Consider the following 14,145-nt stretch of genomic DNA (forward strand, 5'->3'; position numbering starts at 1 on the left):
CACCGGTTACCTGTGAGCAGAGGCCGACTCCCAGCTCCCCACCCCTTCCAGGTACCTGCAGAGAGCACCGAGCTCTGCCCTGAGCCCCCTCTTCCCCAGCCCACCCCCCCAGCTCCCCCACCCTCTCCTCACAGTACTTATGCCCCATACCAGCTCCCCCCATTCCCTCCCTGTTCCTATATCCCTTCCCTCACCCCCTACCCCCCTGTGCCAGCCCCCAGCACCACCCCACCCCCGCCGCCCCCATCTTGGGGCGGGCCGAGTGACGCCATGGCGGCGGCGGGGCCGAGCCGAGGGGCGGCCCGGGGCGGGGCGGCCGCGGCCCATTGTGGGCAGGGGCCGGGCGGGCTCCGCGCCGCACCGGCAGGTACCGGGGGCCCGCAGCCGCTCGGTGAGTGCCCTACCGAGCCCTGGGGACCCCCCTCGGGGTCCCTATGTGGAGAGGGGAGCGGGGCCGGGTGGCGATGGGGGGGTTGAGGCTGCCCACCCAAGGGTGCTGGGTGCTGGAGCCCCCCGGGGCTGTGCAGGGGCAGCGGGAGGTCGGCATGGGGCTGGGGAGGGGGAGCGGGGTTGGGGTCGGGGGGGGGGTGGGCAGGTTGGCTGTGTCACCCTCCAGGATGAGGGTTTTGGGGGGATTTATGGAGAATTTGGGTCGGGGGCGCAGAAAGGGCGATGCCTCCGCTGCGGTGGTTGCGGTCGGATTGTGCTTGGGTGGATGCGAAGCCATCAGTGGCAGCGGTGGGGTTTCATCCTCGGGGGCTGCTCGCATCCTTTCGGTGCTTTGGGCATCCTTCTTGCATCAAGGTTGATTTAAGGCAAAGCCAGACCAGAGCCCTCCCGCTGTCCAGAGCCGAGTGGTTCGCTTGGGCAGCAGCTCAGACAAGGGGCTGCACGCTGCAAAGCAGGGCATGAGGAGCTGGGCGTGCAAATCCCAGGTGGGCAGCAGGGTGCCAGGACCCCCGGGTGGCCCCCGAGTGTCGCAAACGTTCACCACCATGCACTGAGCCAGCTTCACCCCGCTGCACCGAGAAGGGCAGCAGACACGGCTTTTTTCCTTTTTTTTTCCCTTTTTTTTCCCTTTTTTTCCCCCATTTTTTTCCCCCTCTCTAGAGGTCGATCCCGATACTGCACACAAAACCCGGCGGTGTTTCGCACGAAGGCCGCCTCGCAGCACAGCCCCGCTCTCCTTCCCCGGGCCCGGCTGCACGGCGATACCTCGGAGCGCTCGGCGCTCCCGGCCCGCCCGCAGCGAGGGCTCCATGGGCCCCACGGGCTGTGATCCTCTTCCCACCGGCTTCCTTTCCCCCTGCCGGCCTCCTGCGTGGCCTCGCGGGCCCGACCTCCTCCTGGCCGCGGGCTGGACCTCCACCTGGCCGCTCCTCGGTTAATGAGTGACTCGCTCTGCTCGGGGACCAGCCAGACGCCACCGGTGGCCACCCGCCTCCTGTGTGCTCAAGGGAGCGAGAGCCAGGGTCTGGGATCCCCGACCAGGCAAGGTGGGACAGCAGGAAGCGTGGAGGCTTCCTCCTCCTCCTCCTCCTTCTTCTTCTCCTCCTTCTCGTCCTCCTCCTTGTCCAGCTGGGTCTCTGCGTGCGGCCCTGCGGTGTTTTGGGGCTGGCCGGGCACGCAGCCGGCTCCGCGTCCCGGCCTCCGCCCCGGGGAGGCAAACAGGATGGGTGAGGTGTAGGAGCAGCCCCGAATCCGCTGCCCTGGGCTGGAAGCGGAGTCAGACCGGTCTCGACCTGAGCCGGCTCCTTATCTGACCCTTTGTTTTTGGGAGGCAGCAGGAAGGGCTCCGCGGATGGGAAGAGCAGGGGGCGACGGCCGCTCGGCCCCGGGTCGCGGTTATCTCCCCCTGCTTCTGTTCTTTGTTTTGGCTTCTTCCCCCTCTTCTCCTGAGCTGTCACCACCACCGAGTGACTCCTCCCTTGCAGAAAGCCTTTGGGTGGGGTTTACCTGCTGGCCCGGAGCCCCCCTGGTCCCACCTGTGCCCACCATCATTGCTGGCTTGCTCCCAGTTTCAAAACCACTGAAATGCAGCACGAGGGGCAGACAGCGGGGGGCCCAAGTGGGTGTGATGATGCTGTTGGTCACCAGCAGCCTCCCAGCTTCTGCTTGAAAGGTTTTCTTTGAGGGATCCCACTGAAGAGATCAACCCTTGCATCGATCCCTCCTGCGCGGGCAGCGAGCGTACCTGTGAGGGTGGCTGGCGGTGGGCACCGCGTGCTCGTCCCCTGCCCATCCTCTTTCTTCACTCGTACGCACCGAGCTGCTGCTGCACGGCCGCTTTTATCCCTGAAGTATTAATAAATGAAGCTCGCCTATTTCTGTGAGCCTTTACAAGAGGCCGGCGGGGCTGCCTGCACGGCTCGCTCGGCACTGCAAGCATTCGGGGCTTTTCCGCACGCGCGCTCCAGCAGGAGATAAGCAAGGGCGTCCAGCTGTCAGCTTTGGAGATTGCCAAAGCCTGCTCGACGGGATTTCTGCAGGCTTCTCGCACAAATGAGGATTTTGTTGGGTGCTTTGGTTTCTGACTTGATGCTGGTAATTAAATATCTCAGCCCGGCTGCGTGGATTGACTGGTGAGGCCCTGTGAAGCAGGGCGCGCTCGTTCTGCTGTAATTGAGTGGGCCTTAACTACAGGGCTTCAGCCTGCATGTGTTTTTCTTTTTAATACACATTTTATATAAGTAAATCTCCTTTAAAAGGGGAAAGAAGATCTTGCATTTTACAGCTGTCCTATGAAGCTTGCATGACCTGCTGGGACAGCTGTTTTTTTGCAAATCGTGGTAGTCGAACCCTGTAGCATTCAAATTGTGTCCACATTGATTTTTTTTCCTTCCTCTTGAAGGTAATGATATGTGTACTTTTCGCTTCTGCACCATGACAAACATCAGCTCTGCGCTGAAAAAGGTGATCTGAACAAAAGGGTGCAAGTTGGGGAAAAAATGCTGAGTGTCTACCCTGACTTGAATCTATATGGCTTAGCATATAGGTTACTCTGTGTGCTGACTGTACTAGGGGATGGGAGGAACAGCTAGCAGAAGTTTGGGAAGCAGTTAAATACGCCAGCTGTAGCTTTTTTGCATAGTGCATTTGCATTTTGTCTTTGGTTCTTCTTTTTCCTGCTGCTGTCTTGGTCTGAGCCCAGCTGGGATAAAGCTGTGCCGGTGCCACCTTTCCCACCTGCCCTCTCGGGAGGTGGATTGTGCCCGGTGCCTGCTGTCCTCGTGGGGTGTCACAGTGCTCTGGAGTGTGCTGAAGAACCAGGAGTTCTGGGGTAGCGTGGAAAATCTCAGCCGAGTGAGTCATAAAACTTTCAAATCTTTGTGGCCTCCGAGAAGAAAACAAAGGAGGTGGAGATGAGAGAAGCAGCCTGGCACACCGTAAATACGGGGTTGGTTACCTGGAGACTTTCATGAGGTGAGCCGACAGGGCTTTGTTCCGTGAGCGGTGTGGTCTGAATGCCAGCCACCTGCGTTACAGCAGCACAAAATAATGTGTGAAATCACCCGAGCAGCATCTGCCCCGGCTCTCCTCGCGGTGAAGTTAGGTGGGGTCACTCTCCGGGTGTCCTGCCCCGCGCCGAGCTCGGGAGCAACCTCTGCGTGCTCCACATGAATCAGCGCTCCCCCGGCTTCGTTAGTGCTTCCTCTGGCGGTCAGTGCTCGGCCTCCGGCTTTTGTTCTGGCTTTGCTGAATGAAAGGGCTTTGTGCTGCCGGGAGCACCTGCGCGGGGAAGTCACTTCCTAAATCGGCCAGATGGACGGGGCGGCCCAACCTGCTGGCGCTCATTGATGAGTCATTATTATCGGGAGTCATTAAGGTAATAAATAAGCTGCTCCTTGACCGGGTTGCACGGACAGGCTTTGACAGGCGGTGCAAAATGTTGCTGACACCCGCCGGAGGGGCTGTCATGGTGGCAGGGTCCGTGCCACCGTGGGTCCATCACCGCAGCATTGCTGGCTGGTGGCATGGCATTAGAGCATCAGAGCTGGGTTGCTGGTGCTCATTTGTTCACTTTTTGTGCCTTCCTGAAGGACAGGGTGGTTGCCTTGCTATTTTTTGGCTGCTTCCAAGTTGTTTTGGAGCTTTGGTTCTGAACCTCCAGACTTGGCACCGAGGACACACGGCAGTGCCTGCGTGAAGTGCTCAGGGAGGGGCGGCGTGTTGATGGTTTGGAGGTGTCCTCGTCCTCCTGAGCCTGCCCGCTGCCCATCCTGGTGGGATCGTGGTGCTGGTGGCCTCATCCTTCAGAGAGCCGGGCTCCTCGGCGCTGTTGGGGCGGCGCGGATTATTGCAGGGCTCCTCGCCGTGCCAGACAAGTGGCTTCTTGTTGCGCCTCCCGCATTCCTTCGGGTGAGCAGCACTTAGCTATGCACTCCCAGCTACGTGCTGCTCACCTGAATCATGTGTGCACGGCTTACCTGCCCCAAAACCTGGGCTGCCCCTCGCCGGGCTGTGCCGGCAAGGCTCAAGCATTTTTACGAGAGGGTGAACTCCCAGGCTGTCACTGAGAGTTTTGCAATGGGATTCCTCGTCCCTTCTTGCGAGAGCAAAGCCCTGGCTGGAAACGGGTTGTGCACAGCTCCCAGCAACCCATCAGCAGCCAAACCCTGGTGATAGAAAGAGGGGGAAGACCTAGTTAATCCAACAGCCTCAGGAGGCAGGGGAAAGGCAGCCCAGGACCGTGCTGCTCAGAGCCTGGCTTTGGGGATTTTGAATCAAACAGCAGCAGCCGGGCTCCCTACCCAGAGCAAAACTTGGCTGTGTTTGGCGGTTTTGGGGAAATCACCGTGGGGTGGGGGTTCCTTCAGTGCTTTATAGGGGTGAGGGTTTTCTTCTGGGGGTTTTCTTCTGGAATTTGGGGCTTCTCCCATCACCGTCCCTGCCCCTGCTTGTGTGCAGGGATGTTGGTGGGGTCGAAGGTTTCGGGGTGGGATCCCAGGTGTTTGTCAGCAGTGCTGGGAGAGAGCTGGGCAGCAGAAGAGCTGAAGCTGCAGATCCGCTCCGGTAAGTCACGCCGAGGACTGTTTGAACTGCCCTAATCCCCTGTGCCTCCGGAGCAACCCTGTTTACAAGAGGCGACGCTTCAAATGTCTGTCCTGACAGCTACTTCACGTCAGGCGTTTGCTTGCTGAAGCTCTCTGGCAGGAAGGGGTTGGCTTGGAGACCTGACACACGGCGCTCCCTTCGTCACCGTCCCCTCGTTACGGATGCATCCCACAAAGCGGCTGGAGGCTCCCCGGGGACAACTCAGTTCCCTTTTTAAACTCCAGCTCCTTTTATCTTCGGCACAGGCTGCTGTCTGGGACATCACACGTGAAATCGCTGGTGGCTCTGGAGCTGCAAGAAGTCCCTCCTCCCCATTACACAGAGCAAGAAGATGTCAGGAAAAATTTCTGGAGTGTGCTAAACGCTGTAATCCCTACAGACAGCTTCTTACTTTTGGATCTGGAGTTGGAGGCAAGTCTTGGTGCTCATGGGTTTTGTGCGTTTACTTCTGTACTAAAGGCTGCTCTTCCACTCGCTAAGTTCAGTGTTTGCCAGCTCTACATTGTGAGGGATGCAGCAGTGATCGTGGTGTCTTCAGACATGACGTGCGATGGGGTCTGCTGTGGACTGTGTAGGCACGAGCCCGAGCGTTTCCCGTAGTCGTCATGATACAACTTCCTTAAAAAGGTCCATAAAATGCAGCCTGTCCCTGCTTCAAGCCATCCGACAGCCTGACGCATTTCCGCGTGAGCAAAAACCGAGTGAGGAGGACTTTAACCTCAAAATGCTCAGCGGGTGGATTTCCAGGAGGTGCCCAGCAGTGACATCAGATGAAACTCTGCTGACTTCGGGCCGGGGCTGGACCAGCTGGAGTGTGAGAGCCCGGTGCTGCGGTGCGTGTGGGGAAAGCCTCCTGCTGTACTTCGACCGAAGCACTTCGAATGCAGAGGGTGCTGCCGTGAGTCCTGGCTCGGTTGCCTCGTGTCCCCATCTTGTTCCCCGTGTGTCACATTTTGGGCTGCACCTGGAGGAGAGGCTGCGGCTGTGGGACCTGGCGGCGCCGTGCCGTGGGGTGTCCCTGGGGTGCCGCTCTTCCCACCCAGCAAAACTGGCTGGCATCTGAAGAAATAAACAGGCCTTCTACGCTGGAGCAGGGAGTCTCGGGCTGTTGCACAAGGCTGGCAGCAGCGAGCCCTCTCATCACCTGCCTGGTGATTCCCAGGGCAGGATCCGCGCCGCGGGCCGGGAGCTGAGCCGCCGCGGTGCTCGGCTAACCCCAAGCCTATTAAAAGCCCGCAGGATCGACTCTTCCCCTTCCTCCTCCTGCTTCCTTTCCGCCCCCCTCCCCTCGGTTTTCAACACCAGATACGTGAATAAATCATCTAGGATGTGATCACACAGGAAACTCGCTATTTTTTTTTTTATTTTTTTTGCAGCCGAGTGAGGAAGTGAATTCAGCTCTCCAGGGTTTCGGGTCCCGTGCGCTTTTTAATCACGAGGCTCTCCGTCCTTTCAGCTCCGCCACTCGTGAAGTGACGTTTTCCTCGGCCGTGTTGGCTTTTCCCCTCGCTGCTGCAGACCTGCAGAGACAATAGCTGCTGGGGACGCTCCCTACCAACCCGACGTGGATGGTGGCTGCGCGTGGCGCGAGGGGGAAAACACACATTTGATCCCCATTAGATGGGGTTTTGTTGTCTTGTTTACTACTTGGCTCTTCCTTTTCCCCAAAAAAGAGCAACCCCCTTGTTCCTGCAGGATCCGCAGCTTTTTTTCCCCAAATTTGCTCCTTGTTCCAAGTAGCGTGCTCAAAACCCCGCGTTCCTTTGTGCATCTTGTCTTTTTTTTTTTTTTCCTTCTTTTTTTCCCCCCCTTTTTCTTTGTCAGTTGGGGGCTTACGGAGTATAATGGGCAGATTAGCAACTGTATTTGTGGAGTAACCCATCTTTGTGCGGGTCTGGCTAGAAACCAATTAAGCTTGTCTTGATCTCTAAATGAGATTTTTGCCGAACGCCTTCACCCAAGCGCCTTTTCCGCCCATTAATAGCGGGAGGGATTAAAATAGCTCGACGTGTACAGATCGCGTGTTGGATAAATAAGAAGCCGTGGCTGCAGGGAAGGTCCCGGGGATGTGTGCAAACCGGTGCCTCTTTGTTCCGTGGTGTTGTAGCTCGGTGTTTCTCAAACCCTGGCATTAAGTGCGTTTGGCTACGGGTGTGCAAAGCCAATGTACGCAGCGAGGGGACAGACGCAGAGCTGCCGAGCAAACTGGGAGCTTTCCATGGGCTGCATTACCGTGGTGCACCAAAACACTCATCAGTGCACGTCCCCAGAGCTCCGGGTGGCTCTGAGCGGGGTTGCTGCAGCTTTTGGGTGCCTGGAAGTGCCGTGGGCTGGCCGTGGGCTCTGTTTCTGGGCTGCTTTTTAGCCTGGGAAGGAGCCCAGCAGCTTTCCAGGTGTGGGTGGCAGCGGGGACCCATCCCCACATCCCTGCCTCAGTGGGGTTTGCCTCTGGCTTGCCCTGCTGCTGCAATGAAAACCCATCCGGGAGCGGCACTTTAGTGCAGTGTTTTTGAAGAAAAGCAGCTAAATAAAGATGCCTTTAATAAACCGTGCCTTCAGGGAACCCTTGTATCTCCTCCCAGACTGTTTCTGCGTCGAGATAAGATTGTGGAGCAGCTGGATTTGCGCTATGCTCGGGGAGGTGTTGGCGGGGGAAGGGCCGTGGGATGCTTTTAGGGTGCAGACATTCATTATTTCTTTGTTTGTTTTTGCTGTTTGTAAAGTAACTGCAGAGAAGCAGCACAGAACCTGCTCTGGTGAACGCCAGGCTGCTCTGGTGTGCCCGGGTGGTGGCAAGCATTACCTGAAGGGAAGGAGGGGAATAAAACATTGGGCAAACTGCTCCCTTTGTTCAAAAAAATCCATTTTTCCCCATCCTGACCCTCCTGGTGGCCACCCGACTGTCACCACGTCCCTGCCCTGGCACGGAGCAGGAGCATCACAGCACCACGACTCTGTGAAGCACAGAAACTCTTCAATTACTCATGTAAGCATTGGGATTTTCCTTCCTGTATAAAAATGCCCAGAGATCAGGGTTTAAAGAAATCCCTGACGCTGGCACAGTGCTCCTCCTTCATGCGGTACGCGGGCTTTGGTGCATCTCGGCGTGGCCAAGCCCAAAAACCTCAAGAAAAAGACCCAAAAGTGTGAGATGGTTTTGGTGCTCGGCTGGGCTGCGATGGAGCTGGGGCTGAGGCGGCAGCATGATGGTGATCTGACGCGACGTGGCACTTGATGTGGCTTCCCCGGGGGGGAAAATGTAAAAATAACCCTGTCTTCGGTCCCATCTGTGTGCTGTGACCGCGCTGGAGGAGCCGGCGGATGAAACGTTACGGGTGGAAATTAGGCAGGGAAAACAGGCCTTGCCCTGGAGCTGAGTGGCTGAAGACCAGGAGGGAAATGTCCTCATCCTCCCCCCGCTGTCCCGGCTCCTCCTCTTCCTCCCTTGGGGCTGAAGGAGCCGCGGAGGTCACCGTGCCTCATCGCGGGGTCCAGACGGATGACAGCAACCCCGGTGAGACTGCGCCGTGCCCGAGGCTCGGGGAACCTGTTGGACCTACTCCACCACCTCTTCGCTCTGCGTTTCCCTTGTCAAAGCCTCGCAGGAGCCCGTCTGTTCCTCCTCCGGAGGCCACCGAGCTGCAAGGAGCGCGTTTGTCTGAGACGTGCTCGGGGCGGCCGCGAGCTCCTGAAGGAACCAGGCTGAGCTCCTTTAATCTGCGGTGGACCCGAACCCTTTTTGTCTTCCATCGGAGTTAAATACACCCTTGAAGATGTGGTTACTGCGGCCAGCTCTGATTTTGGTTATGCAAAGCGGCTCCAAACAGGCCCAGGAGGAGAATCCCATGCCGGGACTCGGTGGGGAGAGGACACCCCATGGGCAAGGCGCTGCTGCCTCCTGCTAGCCCGTGGCTGGGCCGTGCTGGTGGCCAAGCTGTGGGATGTCTGATACTGCATGGACATCTCTAGCTCGGGGGGATGTGGTTGTAGAAGCAGTTGGTCTTGCTGTGGGGCCATCACCTTTTGTTGATATTACATGTTTTAGGGTTTGGTGGCCACGCCGTGGCTACCTGGGCACGGCTGGAGGCTTCAGGATGGAGGGGAGGGCAGGATGGAGAGGTTTCTGCTGGCCTCCCAGAGGTAGCAGTGGAGTATTTGAGGATGCAAAGGAATAAGAAGCTGTTGGTTGGCTTGAGCAGAGGTAGGGCTTTTTTGTCTGGGAAGGTAAAAAGGGAAAATAAACACCAGTGGGGGAATATCGTGTATATAGCTCACCTCCTGAGGCTTGTCTTGTGGGATAGCATCCGAGAGTCCTCTGCGTTTGGGCTTCCAGGAGGCCTCGAGAGACCAAAAATTCGCAGCGGGTGAAAAGTGCTGCGGCATCTTCGGGGTCTCCGACGGAGGCAACTTCTGAGCTAAATAAGTGGTGAAATAAGTGGTGAGAGAGGTGGGAGCCATCCGTGACTGCCTGCTCTGCGTGTCGGCGCCCTGCTTTGAAACCCCGTTTCCCCTTTGCTTATCTGGAGTGTGTCACCACGCTCATCCTCGGCAGCCAGGGTCACCCCTTATCTGTGTGTGTGCTGGCAGCACGGTGCCAGCCCCAGCCCTGCCAGCAGCCACCCAGGGCAATGAGAGCTGCGGGTGTCACATAAATGAGTAATAACGCACGTCATGGTGCCTACGAGAAGCCAGTGACCTGAAGGGAGAGCAGGGCGTTATCCTTGGTTTGGCTTAAAAATGGGTGGGGGAGGCAAATTAGAGACAAATGCGGGGGGAATCGGCTTTGCCCTTGCAAGGTCACCTCGTGTGAGTTAGTTGGTGAAGAAAATAAGGGGGTGGCTTTCTGAGAGCAGCGTGGCTTCTGCTCTGCTGCGGGCACCTGCTCGGTTCCGAAATGCAGCAGAGCCGATTGTCCCTGGTGCCCTCCTCTGTGAGCACAGCAGGAGCCCAGCGCTGTGGTTTTCCTCCCCGACACCTCTTCCCTCCCCATCTTTAATCCCTTTTTCTGCTCTTTCCACCCTCCTCTTCCCATCACGTGAGCGCACAGCTACCAGACACGGCCTGGCACGCTGCTGTCCCTTGTCTCTCAGGTGTTCGTGATGATAGAGCAATAATAAGCTCTCAGACTGGAGAGCCAGGAGCACAAAGAGTTTGCATGCTGCACTGCTACGGATGTATTTAATTTTCCATTTTTGCTATGTACAGGTGACATTTCCTCCCCAGCATCCAAAACAGGGCGCTGGAGTTCGTTGTGGTTTTAATATCACCAGCGGGGGGGAATTTGTAAGAGGCAGAGGTGTTCCCGCAGCACTTCTTGCAGGTACAATCCTGCAGGAGCGCATCCATCGGTACTCAGCGTCCTTGCTGATGCTGGAAAAAATCGATCTCAGGTTGATGCTGACTTACAAACTGGCAGATGAGCTGAAAATGGGGGCTCGGTAAATGGTTCCAGAAGGTGATTTGGAGCTGTGGATGGTGGTTTGAGTTTCAGTAAGCTGCAGTCGCTGCTACAAAAGGCTCTAATGTTGAATCTGCTTGGGAAGCAGCAGCTTTGGCCATGGGCATGCGATGGGCTGGCAGCAGGGGCTGTGCTGGTCCCGTGGGTCCTGGCATCGGCGTTGGAAGGGGCTGGTTTGACTGATGTAAGAGCGCACAGAAGCGCCACAAATGCACAGGAGCCAGGGAAAACGCTTTGTGCTGTGCATAATACGAGAGCTCCTCTTGCCTTTTATTCGAGAAACTGAAAAATTCAAGAGCACGTCGCTTTGTCAGGAGGCGGCGGTGAGCATCCAGCAGCTCTCAGCCTGGCGAGGAGCACGCACCTGGAAGCTGCAGCCAGACGAGTGCTCTCCAGAGCTGACGCTCCCGCAGCGCTGCTGCCAGCCCAGCCCGATAGCCCTCATTTTGTCCAGTCCTGCTGCTCTGAAAGAAGTCATCTAGGAGGACGTTTTCCACGAATCGATGAATTCATCCTTGCTTCTGTGCCTGGGAGGTTTAGCTGGCTCTGGATACCGAGCGTCTCCATCCTGAACTGCACCAGCCTCTTTGGGGAGCACGCTGAGGGTGTCCAGCCCTGCCTGGTCCCTCCAAAATGAGCATCTACCAGCATGGGCTGAAGGGATCAGGGCGGCTGTAAGTGAAACAGTTTCTCTAGGTATGCGTGTGGAGCTTGAGGAATTTGTCCCTGTGCCAAGCAATTCCTGATGTTACAAGTCTCGGGGAAAGCGAAGCCAAAAATAAAGGGGGGAGGGAGCGGCCGCCTTTTGAAGGAAACCGGGGCGCAGGAATCTCGGTTGCAGGTAAATTTGCCTTTCAGATCTCAGCGTGGCATTTCCTGCTGGGAGGAATTGGAAAATTCCCGTTGCACCGCACCACATCCCCTTCCGAAAACTGCTTCTGCGAGCCAGGGTGCGTGCGTCCTTTGAAAGCGATACACGCATGTGTGCTTAAGGAGCCTGCTGTGGGACGTGCCTGGAAGAACAGGGTTCAAAACCACAGGTTTGCTCCGTGTAAAGAAGTCAAAGATAACACCGCCATCCCCAAACCCGAGCTTGTTTCTGTTGCCTTATCGGAGCATCGCAATCCAGCGGGGCAGGAGCGGCGGTCACGGGTGGGTTCACCCAGCGGCCAAGCCCCAGGACCTGAGCTTGCTTTGTTCTGTACGCTGTGGCTTTTTGGGGTGTTTCGTTTTGCACAGAGGGGCAGAAGCTCCCTGCCATGTGCAGGAGCTGATTTCTGTCCTCTCCTCGTGCTGCGGTGCTGCTTTGGGCACCTCGGAGCTGCTGAGCCTGGTGTTCCAGGCTGCCTATGGACCCTGGAGCCCCTCTGCTCCTCGGTCAGGGGGGTTGCAAGATCATTTTGCAGCTCCTGCAGATCAGAGCTTGCGCTGGGGGGGACCCAGAAATGTTCCCAGAGCCAAAACACGCCGCGGTGAGCGGGTGTGCGCGTGGGCTCTGGTTCTGATTTCCTTCGTCGCTGCAGAGAGCAGCCGAGCTGCACACGATGGTTCAGCAGGATGTCCCGTCTTTTGTTCCCTGATATTGGAAAAGTCTGTGTGTGTGTGTTTGTGTTTGAAATATATAGGGTTTTAACATCGATTTTTGTCACTTGGGGCGTGGTGCCAGGGAGGGATGCCTGCCTGTTGTGCTGGCAGCCCTGCGATGGTCCTGTTGGTTGGGCGATGACACTTGGGAAGGTACAAATGTTAGCAGGGAGAGATCCTAAACCTCCTCAAACCAAGCTGGAGAGGCTCTGAGTAAGCTCCTAGCACTGGAGGAGAGACACTGCTGCTGTTGTTTCTACCACAGCCTGGCCCAAACCTTTTAATGTGTGCCCACCGTGTGTTTGCTGCCCCCGTTTTCCATCGTGCGAGCTGGCGCGGGGCAGTGAAGGCGATGCAGCTTGTGGTGCTGGGGCTGGATGCGGGATCTCAGCAGCTTTCTGCCCATCCTCTGCGCCAGGGTGAGGAGCAAACCCAAGGTCAAAGCATCGTCGTGCCCGCAGCAAACCGGAGCAGCCGTTTAAAGTTGTCATTTCCAATAATTGCCACCATGGGTTCTCCTCCCCTTCCTCCCCCCGTCCCCGTGTGCTTCCCCCGTCCCCGTGTCCCTCCCCACCCACCGCCCAGGGCTGGCGGGATCCGTTTGAGATTTATGTTAAAAGGCGAATTTTATGTACGTAATTAAAACGTGGCATTGCTGGATAGAAAGGGGATTTGGTGCTTAATGCTGCAACTCTTGCTCGCGTGCAAGGGCGAACTGATTGATTACTGAGGTTTGAGATTAAATATTCCCCTGAGCCTCGCTGGTATTTAGTGTGGTGGGGGAGGGCAGAGAGAAAAGGGGAAGGAAAATGAAGTTTTTTCCTCCGAGGCGAGGAGAGCAGGGCGATGTCTGCTGAGCAGATCCCCTTGCCCTGTTCTGGATGCTGTGTCTGCTGTATAACAGAGGCTCCTGGTGCTGTGCTCATGGCCCACGATAAATCAGGAGCCTTGCTCTGTGCCCCTGGTGCTTGGCAAGCTGCAGGGGAGCTCTGCGGGTGCCCCGGCACCGCAGCAAGCATCCCATCACATCCCAGCACACCACATCCCATCCGTGTGCTCCTGCCCCCTCTGCTTCTCCCCGGGAGCACGCCTTATTTACTTCCCTTAATTTCTTTTAATCCAGAAAAAAAAAAAAAAAAAAGCTCCGTTTTTGGTTTCGATGGCCTTTAGGGGAGGAAAAGCCCAGCGTGCCACTCCCAAAGCGCGTGGTGGGAGCTTCGCTCACATGCTGGAGGAACAACCCCGTGTTTACCCGCTCGGGGAACTTTGCTTTCATTGATGTCTAATTTTAGCTGATGGCAACGGATCCCCCCGGGGTACTGCAGAGGTTTCCTACCGGCGCAGACCTCAAGGAACACGCATGCAAACAAAAAGCACTCGCATTTATTTTTGTGAATTCTTTTGGAAAGGGTGTGACTGATTTTTTTTTGCGAGCCGCGCAGGCACACACGGGCTTTGTTCTGCTGCAGTCTGGCCGGGTCGGGTATTTCAGGTCTTCCAAGATTTAATCAGAATAATTAGTTACTGTCTGTTTATACCTTCTGTTTTTGTTGCAGGGTTTCCAAAGGGCGTATTTATCTTGCAGAGTGCTGCCTGAGTGTCGCTTAATCATTAAGCATCTGATTTCCTCCAAGTTATCTGTCATGCTGCTTATGTAAGTAAATAAAAAAAAAGAGGGTGGTGGTGGTAGATTTTGCCTGGGGGGGTGGGTTGGAAAGATTTTCCCTGCTGGTGATTTCCCTGATTTAAGTGTTTGGTTCGCAACCCCTCATGTGATGATCAGAGGACTGCCTGTTTTGATTGGCGCTTAACGACCCAGCCAGCTTAATGAGCTTGCTTTCAGCCAAGCCTTCAGTGTATACCCCTGTAAACTGGCAGGCTCTGTGTTACTCGGGGTCGTTTTGAGGGAGAAAAATGTCTTTGCAGGAATAAAGGGCGTTTGCTTTCCCTTGTACAGTTATGCCTTTGACTCCTTCACTCGGTGGTGTCCCTTATAAAAGTCATGGTTCTGCCTGGAAATGAATTAGTGCTACAAGTTTCCCAGGCCT

The 14,145-nt window shown here is 56.4% G+C and overlaps 1 protein-coding gene across 4 annotated transcripts in view; it reads left to right on the forward strand.

Annotated features, from left to right (window-relative positions):
• The first annotated feature begins 266 nt into the window (after window positions 1–266).
• DAAM1 (dishevelled associated activator of morphogenesis 1) overlaps window positions 267–14,145 on the forward strand; it is an 84,017-nt gene continuing 70,138 nt past the window's right edge. Inside the window, exons 1-2 of one of the 4 annotated variants that reach the window (XM_068682441.1) lie at window positions 267–391; window positions 13,654–13,751. The gene's annotated coding sequence lies outside the window, so the exon portion shown is untranslated. Of the gene's footprint in view, window positions 392–1,474; window positions 1,497–13,653; window positions 13,752–14,145 lie in introns of those variants that run through there. The other 3 variants (XM_068682442.1, XM_068682439.1, XM_068682440.1) reach the window with 3 other exon arrangements.

This window comes from Anas acuta, chromosome 5, assembly GCF_963932015.1.
Source record: "Anas acuta chromosome 5, bAnaAcu1.1, whole genome shotgun sequence".
Lineage (NCBI taxonomy): Eukaryota > Metazoa > Chordata > Aves > Anseriformes > Anatidae > Anas > Anas acuta.